We start from the raw sequence: 21,151 nt of genomic DNA, 5'->3' as shown, positions 1-21,151 counted from the left end.
CGAAAAATATACGGCCGTATTAAATAAATGAAGCGGGGCCCCCTACTAAATGTGGGACTGGTTTAATATCCATATCAGCAGGATGCATGGGTATTTCATTCGATCTGACATTTTACTCAGCGTTTTCTGTATGGGGGACAAAAAGGGGAAAAGCTGATGACATTTACGACGAGACCAGATTTACTGCGTCTTTCGGGCTTATATTGTGCTACAGCAGGTTGTATATCTCGAAAACGAAAAAACATCTACTGCCTATAAATTTTATCTCAAACTGGCATCTACCATCAGAGGTCGGTTTCGGCCGCGACAAATACGAGGGTCGTTCATTAAGTACCGGGGCAAATGGATATAGCTAAAAAAAAACGGTTTCGTGAATCGGCACAAAAATTTTGGGGCTACGAGATACCTCTGATCAGCTGATCAATGAAATTTTGGAAAAATAACCTATAAATCAGTCAGTTCATGACCTCAAGTCGGATTGAATTTTACTCGTGGAAGGTGTCGAAGCTAGTGAAATTCATTTAAGGATGTTAAAAGTGTGTGGGAACAATTGTTTAAACCGTTCGAACCTTTACAAGGGCAAAGTCCAATGTTTGACCGAGAAAGAGGCTTTTTGTAACTAGTGATGGGCCGTGGCTATGTCCATCACTACGAAGTCAAAGAAACAAAGCTTTGAGTGGAAACACACAAGTCCAAGAAAAAATTTAAGGTGCAGCTATCAGCGGGTAAAGTGATGCTTACACTTTTCTGGGGCTTGCAAGGTCCTATTTTATGCGATTTTTTCGAAGATCGACGAATAATCACCGGTCGATATTACACTTGCAGTAAACATCGTGCACCTTGGACAAAAGATGTGATTTTGCTTCGCGTCCGCACGCGACATAGATAACTCAAGAATGTATTCAAAAACTGGGCTGGTAGTTTCTTCCGCAGCCTCCTCGCAGCCCGGACCTTGCCCCTTTAGACTTCCATACGTTTGGCCCTCTTGAGGAGGCTCTACGTCGGAAAAAATTCTACTCCAACGAAGAAGTCCAGATTCAGGTGCAGGTGTGGCCCCGTGAGCGACCAAAAGAATTTCATGTCAGGGGCGTTAGAATGTTGGAGGAGCGACGGAGCGAGTGTTGGGGGGGTTGTGTTGGGAGTAATCAAAATTTTACGGGGATTGAATAAATAGTTTTGGAGCTGTATTAATTTGGCTCGTTAGTTATCGAATTTCCCTCGTATTTGATGAGTGGCACTGAATCCTTAAACGGCACTTGTTAAGAAGAGTACATAAATCTCATTTCAAACGTGTTAGTGGGTAAATTTGCTCTGGCTAACAAAATTATTTTTAACGTTTGTTTACAATTTAATTTCCAAAAGGTATTTGCGCCAAGTGTTCTGTTAAAACAAACCGAGCCGTTATGAGTAAACAAGCCCCGGTTGTCGGTTATCTTCTGAGAACGGCCCATCGGTAGTTGGGTCTCTTTGTTTTTAGCGCTGTACACGTGTATGACGGGGCACCTGTCATCCTCACATCCGTGGCTCATACAGAGCCCTCAAAGGGCACATTGAAGCAGTGCAATGTTTTCTTCTATACACGGAAGTTAATTTTACGACCCACCCCAAGGTGACGAACAAACAGACCCCAGTTGTCGTTTCTAAACAAAGGTCCGAAACAGTAGTTTGCAACCCTTTTGCGGCAAACAACCCTTTGTTAGGGTTATTTTTACAGCCTTCGGGTATTCAAATCTTATTCGGTTTTATGATTGTGCGAAACTTTCAGTTTCGTTTCAGTGTTTTTTTCCTTAAAACCCTTCTTGATTTGTGGTCGATATGGGTTTGTAAGAGTTGGCCTAGTTTGGTCAGCGATGGCCAGAAAGCGAACGAGAATGCTTCGAAACGACGCTTAAGATTTTTGTCAAGATGTTTTGCTGCGTGCGGTAAAACGGTTTTACCGCACGCTCATGGGAAAAGCGTCGAAACGAATCTGTCTCGTGTCGTTCCTGCAACTGCAGCGAACACAGGGTAGAACACCATTTTCTGCACGACAATTTTCCTGGATTGAAATGATTTTTTTTTGCTAATTCTTCTTTAGCGCTGTGTGAACCTTTGGAGGCTCCATCGAACAAACAACTGGGGAGGGATGACCGATTCTCTTTGTGCCTTTCGGCCAATCTCCCGTGTTTCCAATGAATGTAATTTCTTCATTGTTTGGTTATACAGACCGAACCAACAAACGCAGACTGTTCTCTCAATGACTACATGAAACAAAGCACAAATAAATAATTCAACAACCCACCCGACTCAAACAACGTCACGTAGTATTCATTGAATGTGTTGCCTTAAAAAGACGTCTCTGACCTTTCTACAGACAAATTATACGAACAAGACGAGAATCTCTTTGGGGATAAACAGGCTTCGCCGAAAAAGAACCGAATGGTTGGCATAAGAAATTAACACTTGCTTACGAAATTCCCTATGATGAAACCTTTTTTTGTTAATGTATGAGTCTTTGAGTTATACAGGGGATATAAGAAGAATAATCTTATTCCCCTCTCCAAAAAATTGCTTTTAGAGTACCTGAACTTCAAAACAATGAATCGACTTACCGACCTCTCTCGATACTCAAGAAGACCCCTTGCGCGAGGGGATCTTATGAGGGCGCCTTGCTTGGACTCCCATAGAGGAGTTTGAAGGAAATTAAGGAAATCGTTTGAAGTCCATCCAGAACACGCTTAAGTCACTTTGAAAGCTGCCAAAATTTGGCTCCTTCCATGAAGCTTCTTCTGGATAAGACTATCTCACATTCCCCCCGTATCTGTTGATAAACACACTAGTGTCAGTAAGAATGATGCTTAGCTCAGTCACATGTGGCGGGCTTCAGCATAAAGACTTTCCTTTACCCGCTTTTGAACATTTACACATGTAACCATAAAGAACAACGACGGTTCTTTGATAAGCCGCCATAGCTACAGTGGTACCATTTTCCCAACCTTCGATTAGTGTTTATTCCAACGACGAATAAGCGATGAGTGTATACATTAGTGTTTCTAACAGTTTATCAAATTAAACTATCGGCATGTTTTTAACAGAGTGTTCGAAATTTTCCGAACTTTGAGTTAGAAAATGGAACAGTTTATGGGACATGTGATGCTGTTTGGTTAAACCATAATTGTTTATAGTTGCTTGGAGGGGAGGAACGATGGGGGCGAGGTGCAAATGGACGAATTATTGGGCTTCTGGTGAGTATGTAGGAACGCTAGCAAATTTGCTGAGTTTTTCAAAGGTAAACGAGTCATGCAGAAGAGTCATGTAGCAGTGGATCTTTTAAAGTATTCACTGAAATTGTGAAACGAGGTAGGCTTTCACCGTTAGAATCGCAAAAACCATGAAAGATAGAGACATATTTTTGGCGTATATCTATTTAGGACCCTTTAATACCATTTTTATGGCAGTTGCTTCACTAGTTAGAGAGGTATTGACACTCTAAATTTCAAAAAATATAAAAAAAAAGTTTTCTTTTTTATTTTCAGGATTGCAGGCAGCAGCGCCTGGTCTAATAAAGGAAAATATGCATACTTTTTTCCCTTTTAGATTGGTGCCGCAACCAAATTTACTGCTCTTACCGTTCTCGAGTTGTTGACGTTTAATAACTGAAAAATATTCCTAAAAAAAATTCTAGATAAAAAATTCTCACGGTCACAATCAATGACACCTAAGAAATTAGTCTAGCGAGCATCGACTTTGTCCGAAAATGTCTTTCTTCCCCTTTAACAGAAAATTAATCTTCAATTTAGGCCTGTGACTCCTAAATGATGTCAGCTTTCTATTCATATGTGATTTTGTGAAATGTGGGGTTTGTGGATCAATGCACGGCTAAGCACTAGAGAAAATTCATTTCCATTTTGAAGGCCCATAACTTTGTTATTAGTGAAGACGCAAGCACATCATAATCAAGCCCCTATCGTACCATCCATCCAACCCCAAATTCTCGCCCCCAGCGGTGCAAAGGTGAAATTGTCTGTCTGTTTAATCTGGTCTTTTTCCGTCTTGGTCAGAAGAAGCTTAAGATTTACATGAATTTTTGCGATTCGAATCAAGTTTCAGCCTGCACACTAACCCCATGGGCTAGTACCTCTAGTCCGAACGAATCTAACAGATATATCTGGAGGTTTAAGGCAAATTTGTTTTAGCTCCTCGGCACTCTGGCGCCCAACCTTATCCGAACTTTTATCCAGCGTATTTCCCATTCTTGTAATGCAGCAACACTATAAATTCCAACCTTAATCAAAGGGCCATTTTCCTCGTGTAACCCTACATCATCCCCCCACCCTTAGGAATTTCAGCCATGCAGCCCTCGTAGATCACTTTGACAGCTGTCCTTGGCCCTGGCCAATCAAAACACAGTTCTTCTATCGATTTTGTTTCCCGCTCACGTCCCGGCTTTTATGAATTGACTCTTCTCGCTCGGCGTCGATGCACATTTCGGCTGCGTGCATGTGTAGCTCCGAAGGATTGAGTGCTGTTGTCTTAAGGGCATTTATGTCGGTTTCCATGGCGACTGCCCCTTCATGAGGCATCATCAATGGGGTGCTAAAACAAAAACAAAGAGTACGATTAGGGGATGATTCGTATGGGTAATTGTTTTTTTTTATGATAGTTAATTCAAGGATCGGTTGGGAGATTTCCGAATTACAAGGTCCAATTACTACTGCCACAAGTGGGGTGTTGTCTACGCTCTACCTCGTCATTTAAATACCTACGATAACATAAAATCCCACCACGATAATAACTTACGCCAGAAGAACATTAATAATGCGCCATGATTTACAACTAACTGAAGGGCGTAAAGTATGTTAAATTTATTATTCAAAAGCGGTTCTTACCAACCTGGATCGTAAATTAAAGCCCTCGGAGAAGTACTAAGCTAGATGAAACAGATGCGCCATTTGCAGGGTCCTTCAAGAGGATTTATCAGGAATAAGATATTAAAAACTGCCCTATTGAGTACGACTTAACTCTCATAAAGGGCATTAGGTTCGTCTTTACTTCAGTGAGCAGCTCTAAAGTAGCCACAAGATTTTGGTTTTACGCTTTTAACGAAATTATGCTTTAATGGAATATGGCAGCCATGAATTTCCGTTATGGTTACTTAAAAGCCCGTAATGTGAATTTTAGTGCCTCTTCCTTTTAACCTTAAATATGTAAGGCACAGGGTGTGAACCGGCGTAGGGCCCCGCACTAAAAACGGCCCTTTTTACTGTCCAATCCACTTAAAAATGGTCACGATTGATTTACGATGATTAAAACAGCGGGGCTGATTTCTTATTTCCATGTGGATCTCTAACAAAAATTTTGAAAATTAACACCATAAGACGGGTTTGTTTGCTTTTCACTTTTTCTGTTGATTTTCTCGATTCTATTTAAACTAACTGAGCCAATGTAAACAAAGACCAAACACATTTTGGGATTGGTTTACACAAGGGTGTTCCTCATTTGAAATCTCCGTTTATACATTAACTTTATGTTTGCAATATTATTGCTTCATTGAGAAATTGCGTGTGAATGTTTGAAAAGCGATATATTTTCTGGTTTGCAGTGGAAAACCCAATGCCGCACAATGAATGCTCTTTTTCTACGAATTGAGATAAAGCATGTAAAATATCATCATAGAGATATTTCAGGGGAGTTTGTTGGCACCCTGTAAATCGAAAATGATGCGTTTTTCGCTCTGGGCCTATGGCCATTTTTTTTAATTATATCGTTGAGTACTATTGTTCCCTGAAATGTCTCCATGGTGATACGTTACACCCTGTGTCTTGAAATTTAAGATTGGGACACGCTCAGTTTCGGACACTTGAAATTAAGGAGTGTATGTATTCATATATTTATCTCTATGTGTTTTTGAGATTCTTTGCGGGACTTTCTGGAAATTTCTGCATTTTTCGAGATCATATGTGCACACTTGAGGGTTCCGCCCGACAAACTCATTTCCATAACCAATTTAGTCGATTTTTGAGACGCAGAGCCGCAAAAATCTGAGCACTTGTAAGTTCTATTTGACTTGTGTCCAAACACTTTCCTGAACATTTCTAAACATCTACTTTTTGCCAATTTACAAGTTTTTAACGCTAGTATCTCGGGAACTAGTGGAGCAATCGCCTTAAAAAATCATTCGACTTAGTTGCCTTTAGGTGCTCTACCAGTCGGCATAAACGAGATTGCACCGTCTTTTTTTGGTTTGTGGGGTTCAGAATCACAGGACGGGGGGGGGGGGGGGAATACATGTTTTTGAAATTTTGGAAGTAATGCAAAATGAAGCTCTTTAAAAATGCATTTTCCACGCACCAGGGCCGCAGTTGAGGTATCTGGGATTCAAACATTAAACCAAAAAACAATACCTCGAAAATTTCGGCATGTTCCTGGAAATTTCCCAATGAAAAAAGTACTTGCTTTTCACCAATTTTCAAACTTTACACGGCGATATCTCACAAATTCGTTCAGAAATAATTTTAAAGAAATAGCCCGAAATAACCAGCTCGATGCGCCCTATAGGGCCACGCATACGAATTTGCAACATCTCTTTTTTCATATGACCGATTTTCAAAACATGAAGTCAAAGTTTGTGCAAACTTTAGTCTTGAATTTTTCAATTTTTTTTTCAAAGATTTCTGAAATTAATCCAAATTTGCCAAGTTTAAGAACGGTATCTACTCAGCTGCTAATGAGGCAAGCTTGCCCTAATTTCCTCCTAATTAAAAATAGCCGAGATCTCCCTGCTTAAACGGTAGAAAGGAGCACCTTGTAGCGAAGGGAGTTTTTAGAAAAATTTTGTCGCGTAAGATGACAAATTTGTATCATTTTATTATTGAAAATACGCCCGGCAATGACGCATAATATTCAAAAACGAAGGCTCTATCATCATCCTCACAATACCTCCTCTGTTAAGTACCCACTGTTTACAAGAGAAATTATCACGGTGACTCTTCTCCAACGCCACTTCTGTACAAAAATATGTCGAAACTTAACTTGATCTCGATGAATGCGAAGAGCCTATCTGAAGGTAAATCTGTCTTGAAATTTATCTTCATCTTCGCTAAGTGCTTGGCCAAATAATGGTGTTTTTGTAAAAAGAAAAAGGTGAGATGTATTCAAATGAGCTGAGATGTGAAAGGTTTTTTGTTAAGGAAATTAGGACGAATTGGGTCGCACGGGGACCACACGGTGAATTTTTCTATGATAATTCGTAAAGATTATTCTTCGGTATTCATAGTAAATTAACCCAGAATGAAAATGTATCTCATTCCCCGGCAAGTGGGCATTAAAGCTCACGTGTGCGGGGCTTTAATGGCCGCTCTCCTTAAAGAAACGGAACAGACACAGCTTTCCCATATGTCGAAAAGAATAAGAGCATGATGCGAGCGCATGCCTTCGGTCTCTTTCAGCATTTGCTCTTTCCATGTGTGCGCTTTCCAACAGAGCGCAGGCGCCTTGTCGCTGAACCTCTACAGCGACAAACTTTGATGATTGTGAAAACCATTTCGTGTTAGCTGTAGCTTTCGAAAAGCGGTTTTCGGGAAAACAGACGAACCGTTTTCTTTGCTTCAGATCCAGGTAAATGTGCGTGAGGTTGAATTTTGAGTTGTGAGTGAGGCTTGAGGCAGATCGAGCGTCGCATCAGGGAGCGGCGGGAATTGTAGAAATTTCCGTATAGTAAGTTTTTCGTTTTGGACTTTTTAAAATTTTACTTGTAAGAATTCAGCAGGTCAAAAATATGTATATAGTAAATTTTGTTAATTACTTAAACTGATTTTTTCCTGGAATTGATAATATCGAGTGTCAGAACTTGAATCATGATGTGTAAGGGTGGGTCACTTCCTGCCAATCCATTTAAGGGGCGATAACGTAACTATGCCAAAAAGATGGAAGTGATACGAATATTGACCAACGTCCTCGTTTCCGTCGAAATCTTTAGAATTCGAGAAACTAAACCCCCCACAGAACATTCATTTTAAGCCAGTTACATGTCCGAATACAGTAAGCGGTGCTTGCAACTATATGGTACATTAAAGGCCTATAATTAATTTTTATTTTAATAAACATCTATTTTAATGCACCAACGTGTGAGCTCACTCCTTAGTACTAATTACTCTATAAGAACTCCTCCTCAGTTTTACTTGTCGCTTAAGACTACCTTTCCCATGATGTAGATATGGCAGCCCTTAATCTCTTTTTCTGTAAGGCCCGGTTTTTCAAATTACTGATAATTTTGCTAGCAACATAAATTCCATGAAGATATATGAATCGTCCAATGCTCTGTTCTACTTTCGCCGCCTCCATTTAAAATGGAAAAACCGGGCCTTAGAGGAGTTAGCTCATGACCGAAAGGCTGATTTATCTACCTGAACCACCAAAAGAACTACGAAGGCCTAAAGAAGATTTGATTTCAGCTCAAAAAGTTGTCTACCAATTTCAGAAATTGAATTTGATTTTGCAGTATTTAGGTTTATTCTGTAGGGTGATCGTGCAAGGTGAAAATTGTCAGAAAAACTGTATTTGAACGCTGGAAAAATTTTCAAGGAAATTCCAAATTAGAGAATGGATTTAGCGAATTTAGAATTGATTCCCGATTAGATGAAAAATTGAGCGAATTTAATCGTCATTTATGCAATTATCAGTAAAATATGAAGAATTGGAAAGAAGAAAAACGTTTCTCTATGAAGACCTTAAAAATGATTAAAAAATAAGGCAAAAGACTTTCGATCTTCTTTCAAAGAACCTCCATTTTCAACAGACTCGTGAGGCGGACCTTCACTATAATTTACTACTACATCTCGAAATTACTTTCTACAGATATTTACTGGTCAAAAATAACAGTGACAGGTGCACAAAATTTAGGGGCTATTAAATTAGGAACCTGTCCCTGGTCGAATTCTGATACCTGCAGATAAACCACGGACAGTGGCGCACGCGAAGAATTTTCCCAATTATTGGGTCATCAACATTCAGGCCTTGGATTATTTTTTATTTTCATTTTCAAACTGCTTTGTGAGCAGTTTTTCAGGGTTGCAGAATCCATTGAAATTCTTGGTATTCGTTACATGTGACCCAGTAAAAATGCTATTAGAGAAAATATTGTTATAGTTTCGGCAAGATCTTCTGTGATCTTTGTTTATATTGCTAACATTTACATTATAAGCTGTAGTTAGGAATGTCTAAAATAAACTCTGAGGAAACGTGACGAATTTTAGGCTCTATAGTCTTGCTGATAGTCTCACGGTTTCTTATGCAAAAATATTTTTAGATAAATATGTTTTGCACGTCTGAGGGGTTGTTGATTCCTTTCACGTTTTTTGGAAATAACCCTCTTCTATCTTACTTTTTTTCCTTTTTTATTTCCTTGAGAACCACCCTCTCATTTTTGTGACCATTATTAACGGCGTGCTGATGTATGTTGGACCTAAGGAATCCTTAATTTTTGGTGTAATTTTAGTGCGCTTTTATTCTTTCTTTTTAGCGATCTAAATGTTTTTCTAATATATAATTCCTCACATTAGCAAAGAGTTTTATACAGCATTTTTTACGGATCAATTTTTATTTGGTGGATTTAACGTTGTAAGTTTGAAATTTTGTGAGTCGTAACAGCCGTTCCAGCATCGTTTTTGTTTTTGAATTGTCAGATCTGATCTTATATACCGCCTATGTGTGACATAAAAAAAATTTAATTTATGAATTCAGCATCAAAAGGGGCAATATCGAACGCAGTCGCCTCAAACAATTGACCTGGCCCTATGCCGCCAATGTAAATCTGTCACCAGGTACGTTCAAAAATTTTAATTTCCGAACAGCTGGTTCGACAGCGTTTTAGCAAAAATTTAATTTCGGTCGAGTTAACTTTCCCTGATCATATAGACATTTTACAATCCTCCTTTTCACCGTGGTTGGGTGGTTGGTGTTATCATTCCGGTAACGGTCAGTATGATTTGCGGTAAATACTGTTCTTTTTATACTTGTTTAAAGGACCTGAGAAGAAGGAGAATTGCGGGGTTTCACACAACTCAATTATTCGCCTTTGATGCATTTTAGTTTACCATTTATTTCTGTTTTCTCCTTTTTTTTGTAGGTTCTTAACATTGACAGTGGTATGCGTCCGAGTCCCTAGTGAAGCGTGTGGGTTTTAACTGAGAACGGTGTGCGATTCCACCCTTACTGGGGTGCGAGGCGTTATACCCGAAAATAAATTTAAATACTGCTTTAAGTAGGTTATATAACTCCAAACACATTTTACTATGCAAATATGATTTTTCTGCCTCTACTGAAACCTATAAATCCGCAAGAAAACTGACAGGCATCAGCATTGCCCAGTCTGCCCAGTTATGCATGAATTTCATCATATTAGTTACATAAATATCGCATTCCTGAACTAACTTTCGTTATGATTTTTACCGAAATGCGCCATCAAATAAGTCAAGCTTAATGAGTTTTATTTGTGTTCATCAGTGACTGGAGGGATAGTTGGTTTTCCTCATTTCTCTTGATTACTCAACTCGATAAATATATGTTCAGTTGTAGAGTGTGTGTTTGTGGTATCTGGTTCCTTGGAGGTTTTGAAAGTTTTTCCTAAAAAAAGTGCCCTAGAGGTAAAACATTGGAGTCACATCCTCGTACTCGGAATCGGCTTTATGGGAGACCCATGGCGGCGGAGCAGGAAGGCCAGCGGTTTTTCTTGGGGGTAGAGCGCGGTGATTAACAATATATCCCCCAGAGCATCGAACTTTCTAAGACCGGCCCTGGTCGTACTTATATTAAACCGCTCCTGGCTCCTGCTTTTGTTGTGGTCATTCAAAAGTCGGGATTTGTTTGTTTACAACATTGTTTAACAAAATTATATTGCCGCCTGTTATAATGTATTTACTCGGCTGGAAAGTCAAAGTACTAAAACTGACCTATAGAGTCTTTAAATTATGTCATAAAGCTTTGTTTGTAGCATTGGTTAGTAGCCATTTCAAACAAGAGTAAAATATTAAGCATGTTTGCTTATGTGTTTATAGGATTGTAGATTTTATTTCACCACCGCACATTAATCATTTATAGGAACGTGGAGACACGAGTGTTAAAATTTAAACGGTCGTCATATCATTAAGGAACCATCAATTTCAATGTAAGTGTCATGATTTTATTGAGCGATTAAATATTTTGCGGGATAATCGTTTATCACTATAGTTGCTCAATTATATTCGTGCTAAAATGCATTTGAATTCAGCCGATTATCGAATACTAAGTAGACTGGCCGCAACCGCTGCCGAGCAGTCTACTCACGATTTCAAGCTGCACATATAGAACGGTGAAGTATGGGCTCAGAATAACTTCAAACGATCCGTGATTTTGTATCGTGAATTCGTTTCCCATAATTTCAATTGGCACTCATAAGAAATGTAAACATTTTATGATGGCACCTCGCACTGGTCGAAACGTGGATAATGTAGACAACGGGACACAACCATTATTTTCTATCGACAAGACGACAGAAAATACGCGAAAGAAATCTGCATTTCCTTCGGGACGAGGTCTCTAACTTTCTTCGATGCTCACAGCCACAACGAATATTTCTAGCTCCAGCACCCGGTTCCCCCCATAACAGAAATCCCGCAAAACCTCAAAAATCTGTCGTCCCTACAGTCATAATCCCACCTGTCAAACACTTACTACTCACACGCTCAAATAGGTGCTCTAATGCGATGAAATCTCAAATTTCGTCCAAATTCCCGCCAAAAAACCGTATATTTTGCTCAATAACCTGGAAAATTCAAATTTTGTTGGCCATTCTATTTATAATCCGGGTTAAAACATGGATCCACGTGGGGCGTGGCCTGATTGCAGTAAGCCCCGGCTGTTTTATGATGGTTCCCGCACGTCGACCAATGCCGGCATCAGTCGCCATGTCGGGCGGATTTTGCGCCGTTGACGTAAAGCACTGGCATTGGCCGATGTATCCAACGATAGCGACATAAATCAAGCCCCATTCGACGCATGACTGCCAGCCATCAAAGAGGCGTCCGCGCAGGAGTATGTTTATCTTTGTCTATCTTGTGAGTTAAGGGGTGTTGAACGAACGAGGGTGCGGCCATGATATTTAGACCTATCGATTTGTGAGTATTTTGAGCGGGGGTTGATGGAGACAACTGTACGGGGTTTGGGATTAGTTCGTGGGTTTGCCACGAGATGGGATGAGTTTATGTTTTATAGATTTTTGGGTGACTTGGATAATGGATTGGTGTAACAGCACATAGAGAAAGTGTTTGAAATTTTTTCATGTTTATATGTATTTCGCACAATCCGACGTTAAGTAATCTAAGAGAAAATTAATCGTAGGCTGCGCTATGTTTATGATTTTTTATAGATTTTCCAAAAATGTTTAACAAACATGTTCCTCATGTACAGTTCATTACTTGATATCTCATTATTTTTAAAAATTCATCACCGCATGAGTTTAATCTGATGTAGGTCAGGAATTTACATTTTTTATTATAGCGAGATGAAGAAACCTTGAAAAAGGTCTGATTGATGTCAAATTTAAGACAGGTACTCATGGGTTTGAAACAAAAGCAGGGAGTGATGTTGCCAACTCATGTTTTGTCAAATTGTTCTGATCATATTGTTTACAAGATTTGTTGCTATCATAGACTCATCGAAACGCTTAGTATCCTTTTTCTCTTCCTTACTTCTTTCTCTGTCTGTCTTCATAACTTTCCTGATGCTTGGACTCATATTGGAAACGTGCCATCTAAATCATTTACTTAACAACTTCTTGTCCTCTCCCCTATCGTCAACTTCCTTCATTTTTAATGCCTTTAGCATTTTTTTTCCCTTGTTTAATATTGTTCCCTTGGCAGATTCCACGAATTTTGACTAAACCGTCGATGTAGCAATGTTCATTTGGTGTTTGACACAGTCTGCAGGAATTTGACAGTTATCGATGATTATTTTTAAGCACCGTTGCCGCATATTCGCAAAATGCTTTAAATATAGGTGTCCAAGTAACAACGTGGCTGCCGCAATTATACTATGGAAAAAAACGTATTAATATTATATTGAAGTACGATGTTGGCAACGTGGAGTTTCGCATCTGTTCTTTCGGGGAGGTATGAGGTGCTTCTCGGTGGTAGAAAGCAACGTTGCCATTTGAGGTAGAAAAGCTGTCTGTAAAAGATTTTTCGACTTAAGAGGAAGCGAATGAATGAATCTGAAATGCGTGCTATTACCGTTCCAATACACCAACGGAATCCGCAACTTGTTCAGGGAGATTTTTAGCAGATATTTAGTACGCATTTTACTAATTAGTAAGCAGTAATTTAGTAATTAAAAAAATTATCGTAATTACATTATTCACGTAAAATTTCTATGTTTGAAGTACGTATAAACAAATTAACATTAACCTAATTCTAAATTTTATTTCGTCCTCTGACTCGTATAGGTGCAAGATCAATTAAAGTGAGACTCGTGCAAATGTTACGAAAATTGCGAAAAGTACTATATTGTGTATACAATTTTTTTTAATTAAAAATCATCATAATTAATTGAAACGAAGGTTAATTTTCTGATTCGTGTTCTTGAACGAACGTGAATTTCCGCCTCTCCTCTCGGACCTCTTATCAGAAATGGGTGCAACGAATATGGAGCAAGTAATAAAATTGTGGAATGGAAATTTGCAGGCCAATTTGCCCGCGAATTTCTATTGTTCAATTTCATTGCTTACGTCACAATCGTTGCACTTACCTCCGCGTAAACGCGACAAACTTCAAAATTCACAAAATTAAGTCGAAATCAGTTCAGGACTGGCCCCAAAAGCTCCATTAAAACTAATCATAATAACCCACATAACAAAACTATTTTCCTGGCAATATCCATTAAGTTAACGACGTGGTTATGACGGTATGATGTTTTTTACCAAAGTGTTTTCGATAAGTGGTTTGTATTAAAGTTATTATTGATGGGCATAATAGTAAAACAGTAGCCCTGCCTCACTTTTATGACAACCTATAAAATTTTCATTCGGAGCTAATAATTGATTGATGGACGGCGGTGAATGGGAACGTCCCATTGTTATGTTCTCACCATCGTTAGGACAAGGAAAGGACATTTTCCTCTTTTTTTTTGGCCCTTTTTCAGAGGACTCAATTTGGTTTCCGAATAAAGTTATAATGTCTGAGAAGGGAATTCGTATACGTGCCATCATGCATCGTGAAACCCAAGAAGAAATATGGCTTTTGTAGATGCGGGCGGATAAAAATAAGAAAATATAGAAAGTCGTAAAAAAGTCGTCAAAACTTGAATAATTTGATCGGAATTTTGGATAACTTCGCCTCTAGATTGCGGATATAATAAAACCAGATATGTAATGTCTTTGCGCTGGACAAAAGCGCGCACCAACGTTGCCATAAACAAAGGCTTTTCAACCAAGACTTGCAAAAATACCTTCATAAATCATTCGTCGTCATGGAGTTTAAGTAGCAGGAAAAATCACGTTTCTTTTTGGGAATTTCCTCGTCTGCGCACCATAACAAACTCTCAACTGCACTCGCGGACACAAAAAACATGTCTTCGCCTTTTTGGTAAATTGCGCCTTTTTGTCCAAAAAATGTCAACTCCTTTCAAAATGGACGGATTGTTGCGAATCGAAAAAAAGGAGCGTTAAGGAGTCATAAAGCTGTACAGTTGCATGCAGAGAGAGCTCGTAGTGCCTTCAGATCCTTCCACGGGTGTTCGGAGGTCCAGGTCAAAAGCACTTCTTGGTTTGATCCTGTGTATCGACAAACTAATTACAATTTTTGGCGAAATTAACATTCAGTAACGATTACAACGAACACGTCAGTAATTTGTCAAATTGAATGATGTTCATGCTGTCCGAATTTTTTTGTCCGTGGGTCTACTTCAATTTCGTGTAACTCTTAAGTGAAGAGATGGACGAAGAGACATTTGACACAGGCGGCATACAAGAGGAGGATTCTTAATTAAACCCCACAAGATTTATATGTCGGCACTAAAACGTTTTAGTGATTAAACTCGGCCGAATATTGCGCCAAAAGGTCAGGCCGGTTCCATTTTGAATCGCTATCAAAACAGCAGTATCTTATAAAGCCTGAGAGGCTCAGTCAATTAAAGGGGTCCCTTATCTCGTTTAACAGAAAGGGGCTTCGGCGTAGTTGCAGGAAAAGGGTTAACGGGCATGAGGGCGGGAGGAGGCCCAATATCGCCGAATTCAGGAGAGAAATTAATCGTTTCGTCGGTTTAGATTCGGAATGGAAACTCTTTGAAATGCCCTATGTGGTTAACAAAAGACACAGGTGGTAGGGCTATTGCAGCAGGGCGCGGTGAAGCGGTGCCAGACTCATGTCAGTCTTGGTTTCCGGTTTCAATTAATTTAAGGAAAATTTTAATTATTTGACGATCGAGTGAGGACCTGCGTTTTGACCAGGAAAAATTGAAGAGCGCTTCAAAATTCCGGAAACAAAGTTTGGTTAAAATATTGGAAGTAGCGGCCCCGTCTAGAGGCAACGATAGAGCGGTGAGACTCATATCTGCTATTTCTTTTGGGGTTTCCATTGATGTTACGAAAATATTGATTACTCGACACTCCATTTTGATCAGAGACTCTTAAAATACTTCAAACAACAATACCCGCTTTGAGGCGAAAGGTCAAAGCTTTAAACAAAATTGATGAGATTCTCAGCCCCTTTGGTTATTACGAGCTGTTAACCCCGTCAGGGCTGCAGGAAATTTAATTATAACCCTTTTTCATGGTGGTGGCAGGGAAATTACCGATAATGTACGCCCCCATGGCGTAAATTTCGGTTTAACAACGAGTATGTTCGTCCTATTGTCGTGCGATTAAGGCGGCATCGGAAGCACCAAATGCAGTCCGATGGGAACTCCAAAGAAATTCCCTCCCAGCAGTGGTTTTAGGGTTAATTGAAAGGAGCGATTACGTTAGAGAGTCGAAGTTCGGCTCGCACCTCGAACAAACGGGTCGGGCTCCCACGTACCCCTCCGCCAATCTCCAACTCTGTTCAAACGGCGCTCTTATCGCCCAAAACATTATTATTTAATGGTTTCAGAAGCATGTAAATTAGACGTGGCGTGTTTCGTACCTTATTGTTTTCTATTCAAATGCGAAAACAATCCCGCTCCCAAATATGCCGTGACACACCGCAGACTCGCCTTCAAAAGCCAACAGAAAAGCGTGCACATAAATTTGAAAAATGAATGCAACTCCATTGTGGTCTGCACATACAAAACCCATTTCCATATTCATACCCACGCCGTCGCATGCAAGTTCGCTTTTCGATAAGGAAAATTGCCCGAGGTTGCTCTGATTGGAATAATGTTATCAGGGCCGTTTTATCGAAAAAAAAAAATAAAAAAATATAAAAAAAACGTGATGTTATGGCGAACCCCTTATCATTATGCCACTTTCTCCCATTATTAAATTTTTCTCATAACCGAATTTCATGCCCAAAGCTTCCGATGTTAACTTTCGGAGTGTCGAAGTTAATCCTCCTTGAATTGCCTTTAGGACCGAAAACCATTAGAGCCTCAATTAAGCTCTTTTTGGGGCTCCTAAAGCTTGAAATCCTCAGTCAGAGACACATGGGAGCAGCGTGAGGGAATTTCGGGAAAGATAAACAGCATGTGTGCCAGAACGGTCCCGTTTTAGTTTTGGCCCCAATAAAAATACACGAAGAGGCGGGGATAATGTTACGTTTTAGCCGGAAAGAGGGTTGTTTATTGCGTATTAATGGCGATAGGGGTGAGGACTTTTCGCTGTTTTATTAATCACCATAATAATACGATTTTTTTCAATTATGTTCCCTTAAAGGACTGGGTGGGGAAGTTTTTCCGTTTTTTTTTCATTGTTTATTTCTGTATGAATTAATATAATTACGACAATTTGCAATCGGTAATTGGCATTTAGAGATGATTAATTAGAATTTACGACCCATTAACGAGTGAGGCCTGAAATTTATGACTTATTCTTCTACGCGAATAATTCGCATTTTTTTCTATGATTTTAAGGTAACTGCTAATACAGGGCGTCTCTTAATGGGTGGCAAAAACTGAAATGAGCGAGTCCCGAGGTTATTCTAAGATAAAAAACAACTTCACATAAGGGCATGCCTTGAATTGCTCTCATTTTTATCTACAGGGTGTTCAAGTTACGTTTTTTTCTTCAAGTTTCATTTATTTCTCTGTTGTTGGTAAAGATAGCCAACTCGAAATTGGCAGCAACAATCATTTCAGTATTACGAACAAACTGAAATAACAAAATACTCTGCAGGATGTTGCTTTTTTCCTGGTCGCTCTCAATATTTTACATCAGAATTTTATGCCGTTTCTTGATTTTGTTCATCAACTTCGCTTAGTCCCTTATTAGCTTCTTCGGCTCTTCAGTTGGTGCATTAGGCACAATAGTTTGAGGCATATCGCCACAAATTACAACTACCAATTTGTACTTTATTGAGAACAATTGCCGAAAACGATCTATCAAAATATGAGATTCCACCCTTCTTCTTCTGAACTGCTGGACTCTATGAACGATTCCAGAGATGTTTCTGATAATTTAGTAAACATTTACAATTTTGCAATTCACCAACTTGCCGTTTTACCCGACCCTTAGGCCCAGCGGGAACACGGTTAGGTATTTTTGTGAATATTTCACGAGCTACTGTACTTAATTAGAAAAACGGAAGAGAAACAAAAACGTTAACGAAAGCCGTAAGGAGTTAAACGATGTCAATGCGCAAGATCCAAAAATGTCTTAAAAAATGTTGCGATGCAAAACATTGAGAGCGAAGACGACAAAGTAACGCCCTGTAGAGCGTTTTAAATAATCGTTTTTTAGTCGGGTCACACCAATTTTGGAAAAAAATGAAACTTCAACGCTCTGTAAGTGGAACTGGAGGCTGCTTAGGACATGGAAGTTTTTATGTTGATATAGGCCGACGATTCACCCATGTAGCCTTTTACCATCCATTAAGAGACACCTTGTAGAGTAGCTATCCGATAAAAATGCAAAAATCCGGTCCTATGCCTTTTTTCCTGTTTCAGCTCCCGCATATTTTGGATTTCCATGCGCCGCAGAGGAACACCAAAAGCTCCCCGAGTGAGTAAACTTTAATCTTATTAATAAGGCCCAACTTGATTGCTCTGCATGGGCCTGTAAATCCCAATTCTCCTATCCTTTAAGAAAGACGATAAAAATAATGCGACAAGACGAAGTTTTCTAGTGCCTGTAGACATAACTCTAAACTTCCAAACATCCTCATAAACATAACTTACTTAATTTACTGCGAGACATAAAACTTCTGGACTTTAGGAAGGCGTCTATCTAGACGGGGCTTTCTTGTTTGTCGCTGCTCTGCTGAATTTAATTTCGAGACGGATTTCGCCATTTTTATTTGCTTTTCTTCTTCGCAAAATGGACGTAAAAAATTACAACGCGGCCCTTTAGTGATTGCATTTCGCAAATTGGATCATAAAGGGAGAAACCTATATATTAGTCTCGCATTTAAAGACTTTTAAATAATAAAAAGCAAAACTAAAAGTTTCATTTTAAATTAAAAAGGTTTCCCTCCATTGCGCGAATTTTTCAATAAATTTTTCTCCATGCTCATTTAAATTTAAACACTCCCAGTGGGGGACGAAAAACTTCCAACCCTGTAGGAATAATTTAACAACGCGGAGGTTTTTCCTCTTTCTCATTTCTTGGCAAATCCTCGAGGGAAATAAAAGTTAAAGTTCTTTTTCATCCAATTTTTCTCTAGAGTTCCACTTTACGGTGTTGAAAATCATTACGAGTTTAATTAGAGTTGAGAGTTGGTAATGCCTAATGGCTTTGGTGGAGTTTGTTCTAGGATGCTACGAATCAATTGGAGATATTGCTCTGTGGGTGTCTCGACAGGAGGGGGCCCTCCGAGAAGTTTTAAGGGTTTAACGTTAAAAAAGAAGAAAATCAGAATAACTCTCAATCAACCAAATAATTTCCATTTGGTCCGGTGATCGTTCCCCAACTTTCAGTTGACCTAATAATCCGCGCAGGTTCAGATCTCAACTTCATTTTCGGAAGTTTTACCGTTAAGTGAGCCCTGCAGGCAACGGAGCAAGTGGCAGTCTGATGGAGAAAGGACCGGGCTGTACGGTGGATGCGCCATAACTCCCATCCAGAAATTTTTAGCGAGTTATCAAAGAGCTGTGCGATTAACATCTTTTCCATTTCCTAGTTATGGTCGTAATGTAGCATTGAAATTTGCCAGTTTTTCGGATTAACCGGTGGTCCTCTAGGAAGCAGCTCAGACCAGGGAGACTCTGGAACTCCACCATGTTGACAATATAACCTTCTTTTGGTGCAGTTCGGCTAGTGCTATGGGCTGCGCAGGCCCATTAGGGCTCCTCCATGATCTTTTACGCCGAATGTTGCTGCATTCAAACCCTCCTCTCTTTTACTTCTCAGGAGAGATTCACAAATCATAGTGCTTTGCGTTAGATGATTTTCATTAGGTTGATGAGGAACCCACGCATCGTGCTTTTTTACAAATTCAAGTTTTCGGATGCAGACATGGATCGCTGTTTTTGGCACTCTGGTTTGAAGCGTTGCTTACCTTTAGGCTTACCCAGAACGGAAGCTGGCAAAGCAATGCTGACAAGGGCGTTCTGCCAAAAAAGCATCGTGGGTTCACTGCAGAAGTTCTCTCGTGATCTCGTCTGGCCGTCACGCCTTCGTGAAGGGAATACGAAACATGGCGAAAGTGCTCTTTTTTGTGTTCCATTTTGTTTTAATTTTAAACAGCAATTTTCAACAAAGCGAACGCATTACAAAGAACGCACAGAGAATCGAATGCATAAGCAAACTGAGAAAATCGGAAACGATTATTAGCGACCTATTAAAACAAAGGTTTGAAATGCCCTTAAAACAGTCAGGGGAGAATAAGCGAAACACAAATCAAGCCTGAGGACTTATAAATAAATAAAACTGCAATTTATTTTTAATAAATTTCTTTAAACGCAGACCTCGCTGCTTAAGGTGAATAGATCAAAAATCCGGCAATTTTAAAAATAAAATCCATGAAAAACGCTTTTATTGGGCATTTTCGAGCTTTTTATGAAAATTATTTTCCACCGGATAAAGTTGGCGGTACATTGGTCTAAGCGTCCTTAGGGGACAGTTCTTCAATGTCCTGTTACATCTGCATGTGAAGTAACATGCAGGCGAACTCTCTCTGTTAACTTCAAGACTACTTCATGTGGCTTCAACTGCTTGTCGAATTTTAGTTTCGATTTGAACAGCATTTCACCTGTCAGGTAGTTGCTGACTAGCAGCTGAAGAACCGGATAAGAAGACACTGAAGGTCCTGCGTGTGTTTCAATACTTAATTCGATGGCAGCGCCGCAAAAATCATTCTCGAGAACTATGTTCCACCCTCTGCATAGACAAAAGGGGGGTCGAACAGCCACCGATCCTCAAGGGGTGTTTTCACCCCATTGGAGAGTATTAACAGGAAGTCGGACAGTGTCCCAAAACCACTTGGGAAAGAGATATTTTGCCCCAATGGGGTTGTGCAATTTTAATTTTGGCTTCTCCACCGAAATTAACAGCATAAAATCTCTCAGAAGGATTAGAATCTCTGAAAAGAAGAGGGATATGGAAGAGAATTTTCACCCCTTCAAGCAAGAGGGAGACGAAAAAGAATCTGCCTAAATGACGTTGGGGATTGATGTCCAAGTCAGCAACTCAATTGGAAACAACCTTAAAGGGGCCTTATTTAGTGGAGCCGTTTGCGTTCTTTTCAAAATCTTCAAGGTATTTGCCCCAATGGGGACCATTATGACCATGGAATTTAGCAAATTAAAATTACTCAGAGAAAGTTCGATTAATCAGTGATTTTTCTTGATGGATTTGGGCCAAACCACGAACGTTGAACCGTTAATGACTCCATTCGCTAATCGTGTATAAAATTTTCTAGTGCCATAAAGCCCTTAAACTGGTTCTAAAGCTTCTTCACCCGTGAAAGTAGCCATACAATTGTATGGTAATGTACAAATTGTCCGTTTAAAGAAGCAAAAGGTGTTTGTCGCAATCCGAGCCGTTGGGTTTTAGTGCCCCCCATAAAAGGGT

At 39.5% G+C, this 21,151-nt stretch overlaps 1 protein-coding gene across 8 annotated transcripts in view; it reads left to right on the top strand.

Moving 5' to 3' along the window:
• The first annotated feature begins 3,138 nt into the window (after nucleotides 1–3,138).
• Abd-B (Abdominal B) overlaps nucleotides 3,139–21,151 on the top strand; it is a 66,585-nt gene continuing 48,572 nt past the window's right edge. For 3 of the 8 annotated variants that reach the window (XM_066294386.1, XM_066294388.1, XM_066294379.1), the window contains exons 1-2: nucleotides 7,543–7,695; nucleotides 18,088–18,142. The gene's annotated coding sequence lies outside the window, so the exon portion shown is untranslated. Of the gene's footprint in view, nucleotides 3,225–7,542; nucleotides 7,696–12,049; nucleotides 12,237–18,087; nucleotides 18,143–21,151 lie in introns of those variants that run through there. The other 5 variants (XM_066294380.1, XM_066294381.1, XM_066294385.1 and 2 more) reach the window with 5 other exon arrangements.

Source organism: Euwallacea fornicatus, chromosome 21 (genome assembly GCF_040115645.1).
Source record: "Euwallacea fornicatus isolate EFF26 chromosome 21, ASM4011564v1, whole genome shotgun sequence".
NCBI classification, from domain to species: domain Eukaryota; kingdom Metazoa; phylum Arthropoda; class Insecta; order Coleoptera; family Curculionidae; genus Euwallacea; species Euwallacea fornicatus.
This window is presented reverse-complemented; position numbering and strand designations above follow the sequence as displayed.